The 17,512-nt window shown below is 44.1% G+C and overlaps 2 protein-coding genes and 1 long non-coding RNA gene across 7 annotated transcripts in view; all 3 read left to right on the forward strand.

Annotated features, from left to right (window-relative positions):
- Positions 1 to 17,512, forward strand: part of LOC124471292 (NACHT, LRR and PYD domains-containing protein 12-like) — a 1,476,309-nt gene that overhangs the window by 924,942 nt on the left and 533,855 nt on the right. The gene's annotated exons all lie outside the window — the stretch shown is intronic.
- Positions 1 to 17,512, forward strand: part of LOC124471378 — a 257,270-nt gene that overhangs the window by 188,407 nt on the left and 51,351 nt on the right. The gene's annotated exons all lie outside the window — the stretch shown is intronic.
- LOC124471399 lies at positions 3,236 to 4,479 on the forward strand. Its single transcript, XR_006956530.1, has 2 exons — positions 3,236 to 3,412; positions 3,728 to 4,479. It is a non-coding gene; the product is annotated as an uncharacterized LOC124471399 (long non-coding RNA).

A 17,512-nucleotide genomic window follows, 5' to 3' on the forward strand; every position in this document is an offset into this window, starting at 1 on the left:
GAAATGGTGGATGGACCTTTACCCTGTGTTCTGGCCCCCTCTTTCACCAACCGTCTCTGAAGGAGGGGATCCTTCACTGAATTGCTGCTTATTAAAATGCCACAAGGATACAATACTTCACTTACTCCATGTTGTAGGCTACCATTGAGCTACTGCCTGCAGCCATCCCCATCTCCCCCGTGCTGTCTGAACAATTTCGGAGCGCTACCATCTTTGTACTACATGACATCTGACTCATTCAGTCTCCAAACACCGAGGAGAGAGGACCTCTGAAAGTTCGCTTAGGAAAGCCTTTTGTGTTGATATGTGTGAGGAATTGTTTGATAAACAACAGGTTTACAGCTGGGAGAGGTCGTCTTTTACAAAATGATGAAGCCCATGTCACGGACCGCACGGCGTCTGAGGGCCGATGCATCACAAGACGTACCTGTATTGTGTTTAACTCATTAGCATGGCCATCTAAGCTGAGCTGTCTCTGACTTCGTTGTGGAGTCAACGGTGCGTGTCCACTACAGAGGCGATTCCATCCAATCCATTTTCTATGAAACCGGGCGTTGACGCTCGCGTACCTTCCCACAATGCCCTACACCAGCGTCAACGCCCGGTTCCATAGAAAATGGATTGGAAGCCACCGCTCCGCTGCAGTGGACACGCACCGCTATTCTTAGTTTTGTTTTCGATGGCCGAGTGGCGTTTGACCGTTGTTCTGTAAACTTTATGCGCAAAGTACTCGCACTTTCATCCCAAGACGCCGACTCTTTGCCTGCTTTATCAAACCCCATCGGCAGTGCATAGCATTGTCCAGGACGCGTTCACGACCTTTGCGCTGTCCTCTTCGGATCCTGGATCAACCCTGAATAACAAAGTAGGCCTATATTCGCTGGGTGAACACAGTGCGTCTGGCACTTTCTGGCGGAGACTCGAAATGGTTGTGAGCTGGAAGGCGTATGGATTGACATAAGCCCTTTGGATTGGTTATAGCTGCCTGTGATGTCACCTCGTCTACTGCCTATCTCATGTTCCTGTGTTTTGCTTCCTGCCTCATATTTTTTAGAGACAGGGAGTGCCTCCCCTCTACTCCGCTAAAGTCAAAGCTGTTTCCATGTCTGTGGTCATCAACAAATTGTCAAATAATTAAGCAAGTGTCTTGACTGAATTGTGTCTATGGTGTCAGAAACGGTTTTCGTTGAGAGAGAAACATATCGGGGAAGTGTCTTCTGTACCAGGAAGAGACAGAGCGCTCACCTCACCGGCTTCCACAACAAGTCTGTGCGCTCTCACAACGCTCTCTGCCTCGCGCCTCATTCCGCTCATTAGAATCAGAATCAGAATGAGTTTTTATTGCCATTTAAGTACACAGAATTTACTGTGGCAGGAAGGTGCATACTGTCACGGCTCAGATCAAGACCCAAATGTTGACAGCAGGGGCAGGTAGATGGGTAACACTTGTTCACTAGTCCAAATCGACAGGCTGACTCAGGTGATAGACAGGCAAGGTTTGGTACACAGGTAATCTAAATAGCCTACTACTGGGTAACACTGAGAGAAACCGGCTGGGACAATTTGGGAGACACACGAGATGAACTGGCAACCAGAACAGGGAGAGAGAGAGAGGTTAAATACAGAGGGAAACATTCAGCTGATAGGGAGCGCCTGGAGGGGGGGGGGGGGGGGTCAGTAGTGACTGTCAGACACTACTGTTTATTTTGTGTTGAACAACTACGAACAAAATAGGCATTTTAATCATGTTTGAAGTAAGGCCATTTAAGTAATATTTGAACTATCATTACATTTACATGGCTGCCATTTAAGCAAGTTTCTTAGTAAGAGAGATGTTTTTCCTTAGTTTTTCTGCTTTTTACTGCAGCACCCCTGAACCCTCACTCCTCAGTGGACTGTTATTTTAGAAGGTTTTTCAGTTATAGATACATGTTTTCTGCATTTTAACTGCAGCAACTGAACACTCAGAGTGGACTCTGTTGAACGAGTCACTAGAGAGTCTTTTCCCGTAATGGCAGGAGGAAGAGCGAGGATATGTGAGAGGGCATGAAGGCTTTCTTTTTGTCTGCATGTCCCAAAGTAAGATCGTTTTTATTTGAACTTTAAAGCAACACTGAACCCTTACTGGGTGTAGGTGGGCTGAAGATGAAGTTCAGTTATTGACATTGTAATAAAACTCTTGAATAAAAGTCTTTCAGCTATTTTTTCATGTGTTAATGTTTAGGTTGGACTCTGCTGATTATCATGATCAGGTGAGTAGTCAGGTGCAATGTCTGCCCAAACCATATGACCCTACACATACACACCTTCTAATAACGCCACATGTATGACAGATCTTAGTCAGAACCTGTATGGACACTAGGTCAGGCCTGCAGCGACATGAGACCAGCATTGGATCTATTGTGTTTCCTTGCGCTAAGAGAGACAGGATCAGTCAACAGCATCTCTCTCTCTCTCTCTCTCTCTCTCTCTCTCTCTCTCTCTCTCTCTCTCTCTCTCTCTCTCTCTCTCTCTCTCTCTCTCTCTCTCTCTCTCTCTTTGTCAACAGCTCCCATGAATGTCTCACTTTGACACACGTATTATTTGAACATTAGGTTACTTACATAAACACGCACAATGTACTTCCACACCATTCCAGGGGGCTGTTGCACAAAAGTAGAATAAAGAAATCCAGGATAACTGAAAAAGCGCAGCTGGACTTAGTGTGATCCGCTCATCGCGGCTTATTCGGTTGCACGTTTGCCAAACCAGGATGAGAAGGTGAAGCTATGTCAATCCAGATGTACATAGTTGGGATAAGTGCACCTTCACGGATTTCTTAAATAGACCATGGTATTGATCACAGATTGACTGATGCAGAAATGGAGAAGACGCATGCAGCATATTTTTCACCCGATAAAAGCAGGAACTAATTACGGAAATTGAAGCATAGTGAAGCATATAAAATGTAAACAAGGAAATACGGCTGCTGTTATTAGACAGAGAGAAAAGCCTGGCAGACAATCGCGGACCGACTGAAAGCGTAATGATTGAAAAATATCTACTTACTAAGAAAGTTGTACTCTGTAATTGCTTTTAATATGCTTGCTAAATGTGCTGGTTTTACTGTAAAGTGTCTTTGAGTAGCCTACCATGTAAAGCATATGTAAATAAAATGTATTATTATTTATCCCACCTTGCCTTAAAAGTGAGCAGAAGGAATTAATGGGGAATTAATGGGAAAAGACTAGGCCTAATTTCAAACCCTTATTCACAATGTAAGAATATGTTTTACAACCATACACAAATCTCTATAAGCGGTGTCTGATTCTAAATGTTTTTCTACAATTATGTTCATACAGAACAAACATGACTGGATAAAAAAGATCCTGGCAACAAGTCAAGATAAAATATAAAAACATTTTCCAGGCTGGTAAGTGCCTTAACATTTTGTAAATGGCATGTACAAATTACTTACAAGATTCCTGCTACATATTCTGCTACAGTCTGGTGGCAGGAGAGTAACTGTGTCGCTGGACACACAAGGCCTGCAAGTACCTAGTATGAAGAGGGCAGTTTCTGCAGGTGGTCAGTAGCTGTCCCACCTTGAATCCCTTACATCACAGGCCTTCCTTGGTTTAAAACACAGTTACTCTCCTGCCACCAGACAAAGATCCAGTGAGTATTATTCATTAAAAGCACATGGCTTGGTACATCCTGTCAACACAAATTATATTCAATATGGCAGGGGGAAGGAACTTCTGCAGTATGGGAAGGGGCTTCTGCAGCTGATGATGAGGAGACTGTGTCACTGTACTCCAGAAGGCCTGAGGTATCATGTAAATCGTATGAAAATGCATATTTAGCCCGTAATGGATGAGAAGTCATTTCTGATCAGTTTATTCTTTGCTCCAGAAGGGCAATTTGTATGCAGCAAGAAGGCATCACATGAGAATATACAACTCAAACAACACAACAATTTATACAATAAAAGTCAGTTATATAGCACTCATTATATTTGTAACAGGATCCAGACGCAGTAGGCTACAGCCTGACAGCCAGCCTGGCAACATAGTAAGTATGGGCTAAAGGAAATCTAAATCATGCACAATTCCTGCTGTGCTAATCAATGGGTGGTTTATAGAATTCACAAACTGTCAGATGTCTCTACTCAACATCTGAAAAAGCTAATTGAGCTGGCAGATGCACAGATTGCTGTCAGTAAAAGTTTCCAGGATCTAGACCTTGGTATTGAAATCAAGAAGAAAACACTGAGGAAACTGTATCTGGAGATAAAGAAACTAGAAAAATACGTGACTTCAATCCACACTTAAGCATATCTGTAAAACAATGTATTAACCTCTCATGTCTGAAAGCACGTCTCAATATCAATGCTTCTTCATCCAAAGAATTCTTCATCCTTAGTTCAGAAATGGGCATGCCATGGTGCAGTAAGCAACACAGGTGAATGGGACTTTATACACTGCTCAAAAAAATAAAGGGAACGCTAACACATCCTAAATCTGAATGAATTAAATAATCTCATTAAATAGGGCTACTTTTTTCCTTTACATAGTTGAATGTGCTGACAACAAAATCACCCAAAAATGACCAATTATCAATGGAATCAAAGAAAAAGTATTTTATTAGATTATTTTATTTATTCAGATCTAGGATGTGTTAATTTAGTCTTCCCTTAATTTTTTTGAGCAGTGTAGGCTATATCGCCTTCATTACTGACTTCATTGAAATCACAGTTGCAACTTCATCAACCATTTCTAAACAACTGCAATAGTAGGGTATAAATTAAACTCGTGACAGCAATAGTGACAAGTAATGCATGTTAATAAAAAATAAATAAGAACACATTCAGAAGACAGCGGAATAAACGGTTAAAAACGTTTATTTCGGATATGAGCGGCAGCTGATTTAACACACGAGGACTACAGAATTAATCTTAGCCTGGCTGTTAGCCTGCTCGGGAGTAGGCTAGCTGCAAATAATAAATCTCCATGGTTACTTGGCTGGGTTTAATTCAACCTGCTTTCGTGCGAACCAACTCAAAGCTAAATTCATCCAGGATAATTTGCATATCCCGACTTAATCCCTTAACCTGGTTTCGTGCAATAGCCCTCTGTTATTCACTAGCCTGCACTTATTTCATGCAATGCATTTCATTATGCCGGAGAAGCACTCATCTTGCCAGTGGATTGTTTGTGGACATTTCGCTTTCATATGACTCAAAGCTTTGGGCTAATGCTTGGACGATATCACCTCCTAGTGGAAATAACTGAGCAAAGCAACGCAAATGAAACCAAAAGGCTGCATGTTGTACACGGGATCTTTCACTTTTGGTGACGTTTGGAGGATAGATGTTCTTCAACTTCAGTGAAACAATTTCTTGGACTTTCTGAGGATCCATATTTGCTCTTTGTTTAACTTGTTTAAATACTAGCAACCATAAACCGACTCCGTTGCTACTGAGAAAAGAACCTTTCACCTGCCCCATTTATAGTCGCTCAACTGTGCTGTACAGTACTGTGTGAAATGACTTTAATTGATTGATTGACTCCTATGATAAGTGGCATGATATAGAAATGTGGGGCACAGACATGATCCTACTTCTGATAATCATGGCATGGTAACCCTAACAGGTAACCAGCTGTTTTGGATGAACCCCAAACCAAGTAACCTCCAAAATGACCTGAATGTTAGATGTAATAATTGTTTATAGTACTTCACCACCAACATGAGTAGTGCTATCACATAATAAAGACAATATGAGGGCATTACATGAGTGTTGTGTGTTTGTTTGACATAAAATAACAAATGTATAATATCATAGAAACCTCACAAAGTTACGTGGACGCTGGTCACAAATACATTTGACACCTTCAGTACTGTTATTTGGGTAGAATATTACTACATACAGGCTACTACGTGATGAGTAGCCTACATTCGGGTAGTGTCTACGGTAACTAGTTGATTCAGAAGAACCAAAACAACATGTTGCCTGAAGGCCATCGTAGTTAATAATTTTGTGACTGAATTCCTAATTTTCTCATGTGCTTCAGTAGCTCGCGACGTAATGCAATGGTTTCCTACCATAGATATGTTTTTGCTCGTGGGATCGAATCCCACTTGAATCTTTTATTTTCTTAGCTTCCATTTATTATGGTGTGAATGGCTGTAATGTAGTGATCACTACATTTGTTCAGAATATAAACTTATGAAATGAATTGATTTCAAAAGATATAGCGAAGAAACACTCAGCCATCGGCTACATGAAATCGCTTTGGAAACGAATGTTTCCATGTTGTGTTACGCGTATTTTGATCGTATTGTCTGGGATAACAGCAAACGTTCTTAGTATGAATTTTTAATATGCGGTGTCAGAAGGAGCTTTGATGTCGTGGTAAATACGGCTATTGCCTCGGAACAACCCCAAATACGTTATTAGTAGCCTACATTCAGGTAGTGTCTATGGTAACCAGTTGTTCCAGAAGAAACCAAATCAAGATGTTCCCTGAAGGCCAAAGTGGTTATTAACTAGGCCAAGGTGGTCACACCACCGAAAGAAAGTCAGCCAGCTTACCACATGACCCCTCACAGTGGATCACATGACCCCTCACAGTGGATCACATGACCCCTCACAGTAGATCACATGACCCCTCACAGTGGATCCCATGCGTGTGCTCTGTACAGTGTGGATGACAGCCTCAGACAGACCTCTGTGTTCTAACAGGTCCCTCTCAGTAGCCAAGCCATGAGAGGACCTCCCATCACAGGTGGGCTCTTCACCGTGCCTCCGGCTTGGGAGAGCATCCTTCCACTGAGGGAGAGGCCTCGTCCATCCACCCCCAACGGTGGTTCATCCCCGTGACATCAGGTCCTGCTCCTTTGTTGAGCAGGTCTGGGATATGCAGGGCCCTCAGGGAGGTGAGACAAGACAGGTACTCATGCAGGCACCGAAATATGTCCTTTGAGCCTTCTTATACTAAAAATGGACAGATACAAACAGATGGGGTTTTACTTACAGCAAAACAATGATTGTTCCCAAACAACCTCCTAGTAAAGTTCCTAAACCATGTGACTGGTTCCTGTGTGTGTGTGACCCTGCCCATCTCCCCCCTGGCCTCCTCCAGGTAGATGGAGCCCAGGTGCAGGTAGATGGGATGTGTGTCTGAGGCGTCCACCACTAAGTCCAGGGTCCTCTCATAGCCCTCCTGAGCCTTCCTGTGCTCCCCAGTCTGGTAGTGCAGGTGACCGTCCAGAGCCACACGTCTGGGTCCTGCAGAGAGGGGAACCATCAGGAGAGAGATTACACATCAACATCTGATTGATCTGGTTAACACATGTGTGGTGTGCTTGCAGGTACTGAATGGACATCTCCCTACAATCTCTGCTGAGTCTAGGTTTACATTTAAATGATGATTATTCATTTCTAAAACAAAGAGCCCATCATGATGTGTCAGTAGCTGCTCCTGGTCTGTAGGTTGTTTGAGGCTCCTGGAAGCTGTGGTTGAGCGCCTCCTGCAGGCTGAGCTGGGCACTGCTGTACTCTGCCCTCAGCAGCTGCAGCCTGGCCATGGCCCCCCTCTGGACACAGCAGTTCCTGGACCAGAGCCCACTGAGACATCTGCACACACACACACACACACACACCCTCACACACACACACACAGTCACACACACACACACTCACTCACACATACACACACACACAGTACACAACACACATACAGTACACTGTTCCATCACCAGACATCATGTCCTCTAGTTCTGGTCTGGATGATGTCTGTATTTTGTTTGTTCACTCCCCTTCCTCTCACTCAATCTCTCAGGTCCCAATTCCCCGTCTGATTGGTCCATTCCGGTCCTCTCCCTGTTCCAATAAACCGCCAGTCTCCACTATCCCAACCATCAGCACGGACCTGCCTCCCATAAAAGCTGCTCCTTTCTTCAGCCCCAGGAGAGGGAACTGATCCATGATGTGGAAACAGCTGTTTGTATGAGGACTGGGTTTGTGTTAAATTTGTTTGTACTGTATTGTAATTTTTATAATTGCAACAAAAACATGTCCTTAAACAGGACACATTCCACGACTTAAGGCACAGGAGAAACAACACACAGGTGATGTGGTCATAAATCATTGTTTGTACTATTTCTGCATCTTGCCCTTCCAAAGGTATAAGGAGCACATTCCCTGATCTATATGTGTACTGTCCAAGGCCCGCTACGTGACCTCTTGACCTCACAGAGACTCAAGCTTCTCTGTACACAGAAAACCTGCATATCAATAAAACAGCGTCCCAGTAGGAACCACAGGCAGCACTCCAGTCAGCACCTTGGGCAGCGGCACCAGCAAGCCCTGGGGTCAGGTGATCAGAGGCAGGTATGTCCCACGGGAGACCACCAGCTGCCCAGGTGCGGCTCATGAGTGGAATGGAGGGCGTCCAGCCCTGCTGGAGGGGGGATGGATAGAAGTGAGGAGGAGCTGGACTCCAACACATGCAGACAGTCCACAGTATAACCAACTCCTACTGTGGGGGTTTGTTCAGTGAGGAGACTCTGGGGCAGCAGCTGTGGTTCCTCCTCCCCACCTGGCCCTGCCTCCCCAGTGTAGCTGCTCCCCCTTCCCCTCAACCTCCTGCTCCTTCTACCAAGCCCAGGGGCAAAGTGTCTCAGGTTAAGAGGTTCCTGAGCCTGGCCAAGGATGGTCCAAAACCAGGTCAGTCTCTAACAGATGTTATGTGGCCAACACTTCAAGGGAGTGTGGTGGGCTGTTTTCGCTGCACAGACCAGGTTGCTTCAAATAGGCTCTGGAGAGGCTGAGATCAAGTTCAGATGCAAAGGTTCTTTATTGTCATCAAACAAAGGAACACATTCGCTAGGTTTCTCTGCCGTGAGACACCCTGATTTGACATGAGATTCAGTTCACATTTTATACAGTGGTGGCTGTTTGATCTAGTTCTAGTGTTTTGGCCGGTCAACGTCTTTGTCCAATTCTCTACTCTTATCTTGTCCGGACAGGTCAGCCTGACATGTACAGCAGCACCTGGAGACCCTGACCGGTGTCCTGGGGCCGTCTGGTCTTCTGACGGGGAGGAGGGACCTGACGGGACGCTTCCTGAAGGCACAGGACTGTGGACAGGAAGTCAGGTTAGGAGGCACAGGACTGTGGACAGGAAGTCAGGTTAGGAGGCACAGGACTGTGGACAGGAAGTCAGGTTAGGAGGCACAGGACTGTGGACAGGAAGTCAGGTTAGGAGGCACAGGACTGTGGACAGGAAGTCAGGTTAGGAGGCACAGGATTGTGGACAGGAAGTCAGGTTAGGAGGCACAGGACTGTGGACAGGAAGTCAGGCTGGGAGTTCCTCCTGTACTTTACCAGTTCTGTTGGGGTCTGAGGTTAAGCACTAATGGGACTTGTTAAATGCAGTGGCGGTTCTACACGGGGGCCTACAGGGGCCAGTGCCCCTGTAAAAATGTCCCTGGGCCCCCCTGTGGTCTCCCCTGAGCTGACTGAATAATAAAAAGATGTTTAAAAATGTTCATATATTAACATGTTGTGAATGTGTGAAAATGACATGTTTATCCAAAGCGACACATAAAGTACAGTGTGTATAGAGAGTATACAGTACATAAGGTACAGTGTGTATAGAGAGTTTACAGTACATAAAGTACAGTGTGTATAGAGAGTATACAGTACATAAAGTACAGTGTGTATAGAGCAATGGATGAGGAAATGAAGGCGTTGAGGGATAACAACACATTTACTCTGACCACCTTACCTGAGGGCAAGAAAGCAGTGGGGGGTAGATGGGTGTATGCTCTCAAAACCAATGTTGATGGATCTGACAAGTACAAGGCCCGCTATGTAGCCAAGGGATACAGTCAACAGATGGGTGTGGACTATGGCGAAACGTTCTCTCCTACTGCTGACCTGACTAGTGTGAGAGTGTTGATGCAGAAAGCTGCCCAGGAAGATCTAATCCTACATCAGATGGATGTAAAATCCGCTTACCTACATGCACCTATTGACTGTGAGATTTACATGGAACAGCCAGAGGGATATGATGTAAAAGACCAGAAGAAGATGGTGTGTAGACTAGAGAAGTCGATTTATGGGCTTAAACAATCAGGTCGAAACTGGAACAAAATGTTGCATGACTATCTATGTGAAAACATGTTTGTACAGAACCCAGCCGATCACTGTGTTTATCAGAGAGAAACGGAACATGACAAGGTGATCGTACTGATCTGGGTTGATGACCTGGTTATTGCAGCCTGTGATGAGAGAGTTCTAAAAGCAGTAAAAGACATGCTTACTTTGAAGTTCCAGATGAAAAATTTGGGTAGACTGAAGAATTTTCTTGGTATCACTTTTGACCAGTGTAATGGATGTGTGACCATGTCACAGCAGAGCTATGTTGACAAGCTGCTTGACAGGTTTGATATGCAGGATTGTAAACCCAGGTTGACACCTTGTGAACCAAAAATGCATTACACTGACGATGAGAAGCTAGGTGACCCCAGAAAATACAGAGAGGCAGTGGGTAGCCTAATCTACCTACCCTCATGCACCAGACCTGATCTGAGTTTTGTCGTAAGCAAACTGTCACAGCATTTCACTGAGCCGACAGAAGAGCAGTGGACAACTGTTAAGCATGTACTGAAATATTTGAAGGGCACAAATTACAAAATGTTGTGTTACAGAAAATGTGATGGGCTGAGGTTGTTTGCTTACAGTGATGCAGATTGGGCAGGTGACGCAACTGACCGACGCAGTACAACTGGTTATTGTGTTAGTCTGAGTGAGAACGGTCCTCTGATTTCCTGGAAGACCAAAAAGCAGCCAACTGTAGCACTGTCAACTTGTGAGGCAGAGTATATGGCGTTGGCTGCCACCACACAAGAGTGTCTTTACTTATCTCAACTGCTTGAACATCTGGATGACTGTTTGTATGATGTACCTAAGATTTTTGAAGATAACCAGGGTACAATTGCATTGGCCAAGAATCCAGTCAACTGACAGCGATGTAAGCATATTGATATAAAATACCATTTTGTGAGATCAACTGTCAATGACTGTAAAGTATGTTTGGAGTATTGCCCAACAGACCAGATGGTAGCTGACCTGATGACAAAACCAGCTACTAAAGCAAAGCTATTTACTTTTTCCATGTTCCTATTTGGGGTATAGCCAGTTGAGTGCAGGTTTTTTTTTTTTTTTTTTTTTTCGTTTCGTGTGATCTATGGTTGTCAACGTGCGATCAAGTGGGGGCGTTAATTGAATAACTGACAACTGATTGTGCTCCCAATTATTGCTGATGCATTTTAGGTGTGTGTGTGTCATGTTACTGTCTATAAAAGCTGATGCACCTGCACAAAATAAATGGAGTGTTCTCAGAACTTGCATCCAGTCTCGGTATGATATTTGTCATCCCAAAGGTTAGTTTGTATATCTAGCAGTCAAGCTCTGTTTAACTCAGGATCATGTCACGCCACAGCAACCTACCAGCCACTCAACAGCCTTCCAAATCAACGCAAGATCACAGCAAAGCAGCAGTTTGTCACGCCATGACAAAGGACCAACAGAGCAACTCACCACCACGCGACAACTAACCAGCACTTGCCACCACAGGGATAGTACGCCTCCAACCCTACAATTCACGTTGTCTGATCAAGTGGGCCTGTGCGGCACTGACAGACCTAACTCTGGTGTATTTTCTTATGACATCTTGGTGATATGACACAGGGGGCCCTAATACAAGGTGACTCCTTGTTAAGCCAAGATGTCACGGTATAACCACAAACCAGCAAGTCCACACAGCCATGTCAAAGGACCAACCAAAGAACGGATCAGCAAAAGCAAACAGACCAACAACCCCCCCCCCCCCCCCCCCCCCCACAACAAAAAAACTTTCCGTCCGTCATCTGCCGCTTGTCCGGGGATCGGGTCGCGGGGGCAGCGACCTAAGCAGGGAGGCCCAGACTTCCCTCCCCCGGCCACTTCCGCCAGATCTTCCTGGGGGACCCCAAGGCGTTCCCAGGCCAGCCGAGAGACATAGTCCCTCCAGCGTGTCCTGGGTCTTCCCCGGGGCCTCTTCCCAGTGGGACGTGCCCGGAACACCTCACCAGGGAGGCGTCCAGGAGGCATCCTAATCAGATGCCCAAGCCACCTCAGCTGGCTCCTCTCGACGAAAAAAACTTTACTATCTGTTATCTTGTACAGTGGGAGCAGCTGCAGAGGATTGTCCGGTGACCAACTCCAGATCCATTTCTAATTCCCACCACTGGTCATTCTGGAAAAGTGTGTACAAGTCTCAATTATCCAGATAAAATAAAGTGCACCAGTTCTCAATGTTCTTGTGATTCCATTCACATTGAATATGAGATACAGGTGCTACAAGGGCATCAATAATAACCATTTAGGACATTTAGGACAGTATTTATAATAAAATAATTTAAATGTACTTGTGGCTGTTACAAAATAAACCTGAACATGTCCAGAATGTATTTCAAGTGTGCTTTTTTAAACACTTGTTATTTGTTTGTGTCAATCTGATACCTTTTGCGGGAGACATTCAACCCCAAATCTATGATGCTTAAATACTTTTGAAAATCCCATATCCATTTTAGATAGACTTGTTGCTGGAAATCTCAACCCGGAAAACTGGACATAAATTTTGATGGAATTTTATTTTGAGAAATTGTACACAAACGGCATGTAATGAGGTAAAACATGTTCTTTAAATAACATTCCCATATCCTTTTGGTTACCCAAGGCTATCTTTCTGTTGCGTTGGATGAGTAATTTGTATATATGTTCCCTCTCAACTGGAAGAAATGTTGGTTGTATGGTTTATTACAAGTTTACAAATTACATGTCAACTAAAGGTTGTTCTCAAGGAATTATAATCCTAGTAACCAGATGACGGGACGAGTTGACCAACCTACACACATTTTCTTTACTGTCTAAAACCAATGTAAAAACACACTGAATGGTTGATAACAGTAAACACCAGGAGACTATGGGCAGCAGGTTTCACCTTGTGATATGACACACAGTTGTGATGTGTAATGTACAATATAAGCTGATATTATTAAAGAAGTAGGCCTACATCTACTTTCGGAAACAGTAGTCTACTATTTTACTGAAGTATTAGCATCATGACATTACCCTCTGTTTTTTGGGCAACACATACTACAGTGGTCATGATGCATCTTTTTTCAATCGTTAAAATAAACATTCCTCACAAATACATTTTCGTTGTAGGATTTATTTTGACATTAATAAACGATTTGTTGGTGAAATTACCATTACCTGTGGTTTCAAATCAGTGTTGCTCACTGCAACGCTGTAGCCTACCCGAGACACATGGTCAAAAATGCAGTCATACATTTAAATGCTTTTTGAAATATGTAAACACCAGGAGACTATGGGCAGCTGGGGCAGCCGCAAGCACACCCTCACAATTTCCCCAGAAATTGTATGCTCTCTAGTTATTATTATTGTTTCTCTTCACACCCCTAAAACTCAGTCAATATTTGTACTACATAGACGGTGTCAAATAGGTGTCAAAAGTTTTGTCTTGGTAGCGATTGAGTTGCTTGTATTGGGATTTACGTTCCGTTGCATGGTTTAAGTAGAAATTAAGTTTTTGTGGCGAAAAGTGAAGCTAACGGTGGCTAACTTGCTAGCCACAGTCACTGAGGCCACTAACGTCACGAAAACTCACGTGACTATCTCTAGCAGAACATTAGTTGAGCAGCTTGTTAACTTCTGGGAGATGGCTAGGCTAACTGCTTTACTGCAAGGCAGCTGCAGAACCGCCACAAGAGGCCTGGGTGATAACTATTTTACTTTGTGATATGACACACATTTGTGATGTGTAATGTACAATATAAGCTAATATTAATATTGAAGTACATCTTCTTTCGGAAACAGTAGTCTACAATTTCATTGAAGAATTAGCATCATGACATTAGCCTCTGTTGCCCAGGCAACACATACTACAGCGGTCTATGATGCATCTGTTTTCAATCGTTAAAATAATCATTACTCACAAATACATTATCTTTGTAGGATTTATTATGACATTAGATTACAAGTAAACGATGTGTGGGTGAAATTATCATTACCTGTGGTTTCAAACCAGTGTACAGTAGCTCGCTGCAACGCTGTAGCCTAGGCTAGTAGCTAACAAAAACATCTCTACAATACAGGCACAGCTGTTTACAGGAAGTCAAACGGCGGCACATAATCGACACCACCCTTACTTAAAAAGTCTTTCAATAGGTGAAACTATCTGACTAGTGACTTCTAACCTAAACTCCATTGCCACAGTCTAAACTTGTCAATCTGTTTATGAAAATAATGCATTTCAGCCTAAACCGTACAACGGAACGTTAAATTGAATTCAACCAACGCAATCGCTACCGAGACGAACACAGTCTAGTACTGTACTGTAGTAGTATTTACCGGGGCAGCTTCTCCACACAGGGCTTTTTTGCTTTTTTACTGACAATGATTGCTACCACTGAGCTTTTTATGAATGAGGGATTTTCCCCTAAATAAATGTCAAGCTTATTTACGTTTATGGGGGCATATTTTTCAGTTAGCAGATGGCATTATTTGAATCGCGATCCCACCTGAGATAGCTAGAGCTATATGCCCGGTAACGTCGTTGTTAGAATAAGCTTCAAAGGGGGTTCTTTATTAATGAATGAATGCGACATGAGTAGGCTAAATGCCTGAAAATATCACAAGAAGGGAAAAACTTAAAATTATATTTAAGTCATAGAGATTAGGTCCAGTTTTACACTGGTCTGCCAAATGTATTCGTTTTGATTCAACTATGAGGCTGCTCCCTCTTGCAGGGGAAATGAGAAGACAACTATTTCATTCTACTCTTCACTCTTAGTTTTTGAGTTGTAATAGCAGAAAAAAATGCTTTTAAATCTATGTAATCTGTAGAAATAATAAGTAAGCTATGCATTTTTTATATAAAATATAGCCTACAGAAATATCAGTTGTAATAATGTCATTAAAAAACGGACCCCTGTGCAACCGACAACCGGCAAGCAAGCACACCCTACAATTTTCCCAGAAAATGTACCCTCTCTAGTTTTCTATGGAGCCAGGCAAATCGCTTGCGTGGTGCAGTGTGGGTAGCGACGCGACAGAGTTGAGATTTTTTATGCAAATGAGGTGCGGAGGAGCGGAGTCAGATGGCTGAACGGTGAGGGAGTCGGGCTAGTAATCAGAAGATTGCCGGATCGATTCCCCACCGTGCTAAAAATTACGTTGTGTCCTTGGGCAAGGCACTTCACCCTACTTGCCTCGGGGGGAATGTCCCTGTACTTCCTGTAAGTCGCTCTGGATAAGAGTGTCTGCTAAATAACTAAATGCAAATGTAAATAAGGAGCGATTTTCGCTTGTGATGGCCAATCGGAGTGTTTTCTTGTTTCTCGTAACGTAGCAACCAAGGCAAACATTTCTAGCTTTCTAAGTTTTAAGGTGGAGGAGAAACTAATCGTTTGTGTGGCTGCTTACCCAGTCCTGTACGATACATAGCTGTATTTGTACAGAGATGTTAATTTAAAAAAAACAATGCATGGCGCAAGGTTGCCGAAGTTGTTGGTGATTGTACTTTCTAATTCAGTCTAGTGACATTACGTAACTTCGTTCTGTGGTAACTACTGTAGCTAGCTAGCTAACCCGGCTGGAACTCCTTATCGTATCGACAGATTAGCAGAGACTTTGAGTAATATAATAAAACGTTTTTTACACATGTCAACGTGTATGTCAATTAAACAGTTTTGTATTTTGTATACAAGTTGTATTTTGATCGATGTTGCGAGTACGTAAACCCAAGTGTGCACACACAACTACAACAGTGGACTTAAGAGAACTACAATTCTACATTAATCTGTTTGATACGCCCCCAAGCGTGTTGAATTGTGGGAAGGGGAGCGATGGCAAGCGATTCGCGTCGCTGCAGTGTGAATGCAGGGTGAGCCTTCTCATACTACAAATGGACAGATACAAACAGATGGGTTTCAGCAAAACAATGATTGTTCCCAAACGACCTCCTAGTGAAGTTCCTAAACCATGTGACTGGTTCCTGTGTGTGTGTGACCCTGCCCATCTCCCCCTGGCCTCCTCCAGGTAGATGGAGCCCAGGTGCAGGTAGATGGGATGTGTGTCTGAGGCGTCCACCACTAAGTCCAGGGTCCTCTCATAGCCCTCCTGAGCCTTCCTGTGCTCCCCAGTCTGGTAGTGCAGGTGACCGTCCAGAGCCACACGTCTGGGTCCTGCAGAGAGGGGAACCATCAGGAGAGAGATTACACATCAACATCTGATTGATCTGGTTAACACATGTGTGGTGTGCTTGCAGGTACTGAATGGACATCTCCCTACAATCTCTGCTGAGTCTAGGTTTACATTTAAATGACTATTATTCATTTCTAAAACAAAGAGCCCATCATGATGTGTCAGTAGCTGCTCCTGGTCTGTAGGTTGTTTGAGGCTCCTGGAAGCTGTGGTTGAGCGCCTCCTGCAGGCTGAGCTGGGCACTGCTGTACTCTGCCCTCAGCAGCTGCAGCCTGGCCATGGCCCCCCTCTGGACACAGCAGCTCCTGGACCAGAGCCCGCTGAGACATCTGCACACACACACACACAGTCACACACACACCCTCACACACACACAGTCACACACTCACACACACATACACACACACACACACACACACCCTCACACACACAGTACACACACACATACAGTACACTGTTCCATCACCAGACATCATGTCTCTAGTTCTGGTCTGGATGATGTCTGTATTTTGTTTGTTCACTCCCTTCCTCTCACTCAATCTCTCAGATCCCAATTCCACGTCTGATTGGTCCATTCCGGTCCCCTCCCTGTTCCAATAAACCGCCAGTCTCCACTATCCCAACCATCAGCACGACCTGCCTCCCATAAAAGCTGCTCCTTTCTTCAGCCCCAGGAGAGGAAACTGATCCATGATGTGGAAACAGCTGTTTGTATGAGGACTGTGTTTTGTGTTGACTTTGTTTATACTTGGTAGGAAAATGTCCATAGTTTCTTTTTGTCTTTCTGCCTGTACCCTGTATAGAGCTTTGTGTTTGTTTGTTTCCACCTTGTGGCAGCCCAGGAGTGCAGCACCATGGACAGCGTCCCAGTAGGCACCACAGGCAGCACTCCAGTCAGCACCTTGGGCAGAGGCACCAGCAAGCCCTGGGTCAGGTGATCAGAGGCAGATATGTCCCACGGGAGACATATCACCTGCTGACCAAAATACCTGCGGAAGATTTGCACCATGATAACGGCATGGCAACGTTGATGGCAAAGCTGGACGGCGTGTTCCTTAAAGAGGAAAAAGATCGCCTGAAGCCTATTTAGGTTTTGATAGTTCAGTTTCCATGGAGGACTACATCATTGACTTCGAACAGCGATACACCCGGATGAAAAAGTATAGTATGACGCTTCCTGATACTGTACTG

This window comes from Hypomesus transpacificus, chromosome 9 (genome assembly GCF_021917145.1).
Source record: "Hypomesus transpacificus isolate Combined female chromosome 9, fHypTra1, whole genome shotgun sequence".
Taxonomy (NCBI): Eukaryota; Metazoa; Chordata; class Actinopteri; order Osmeriformes; family Osmeridae; genus Hypomesus; species Hypomesus transpacificus.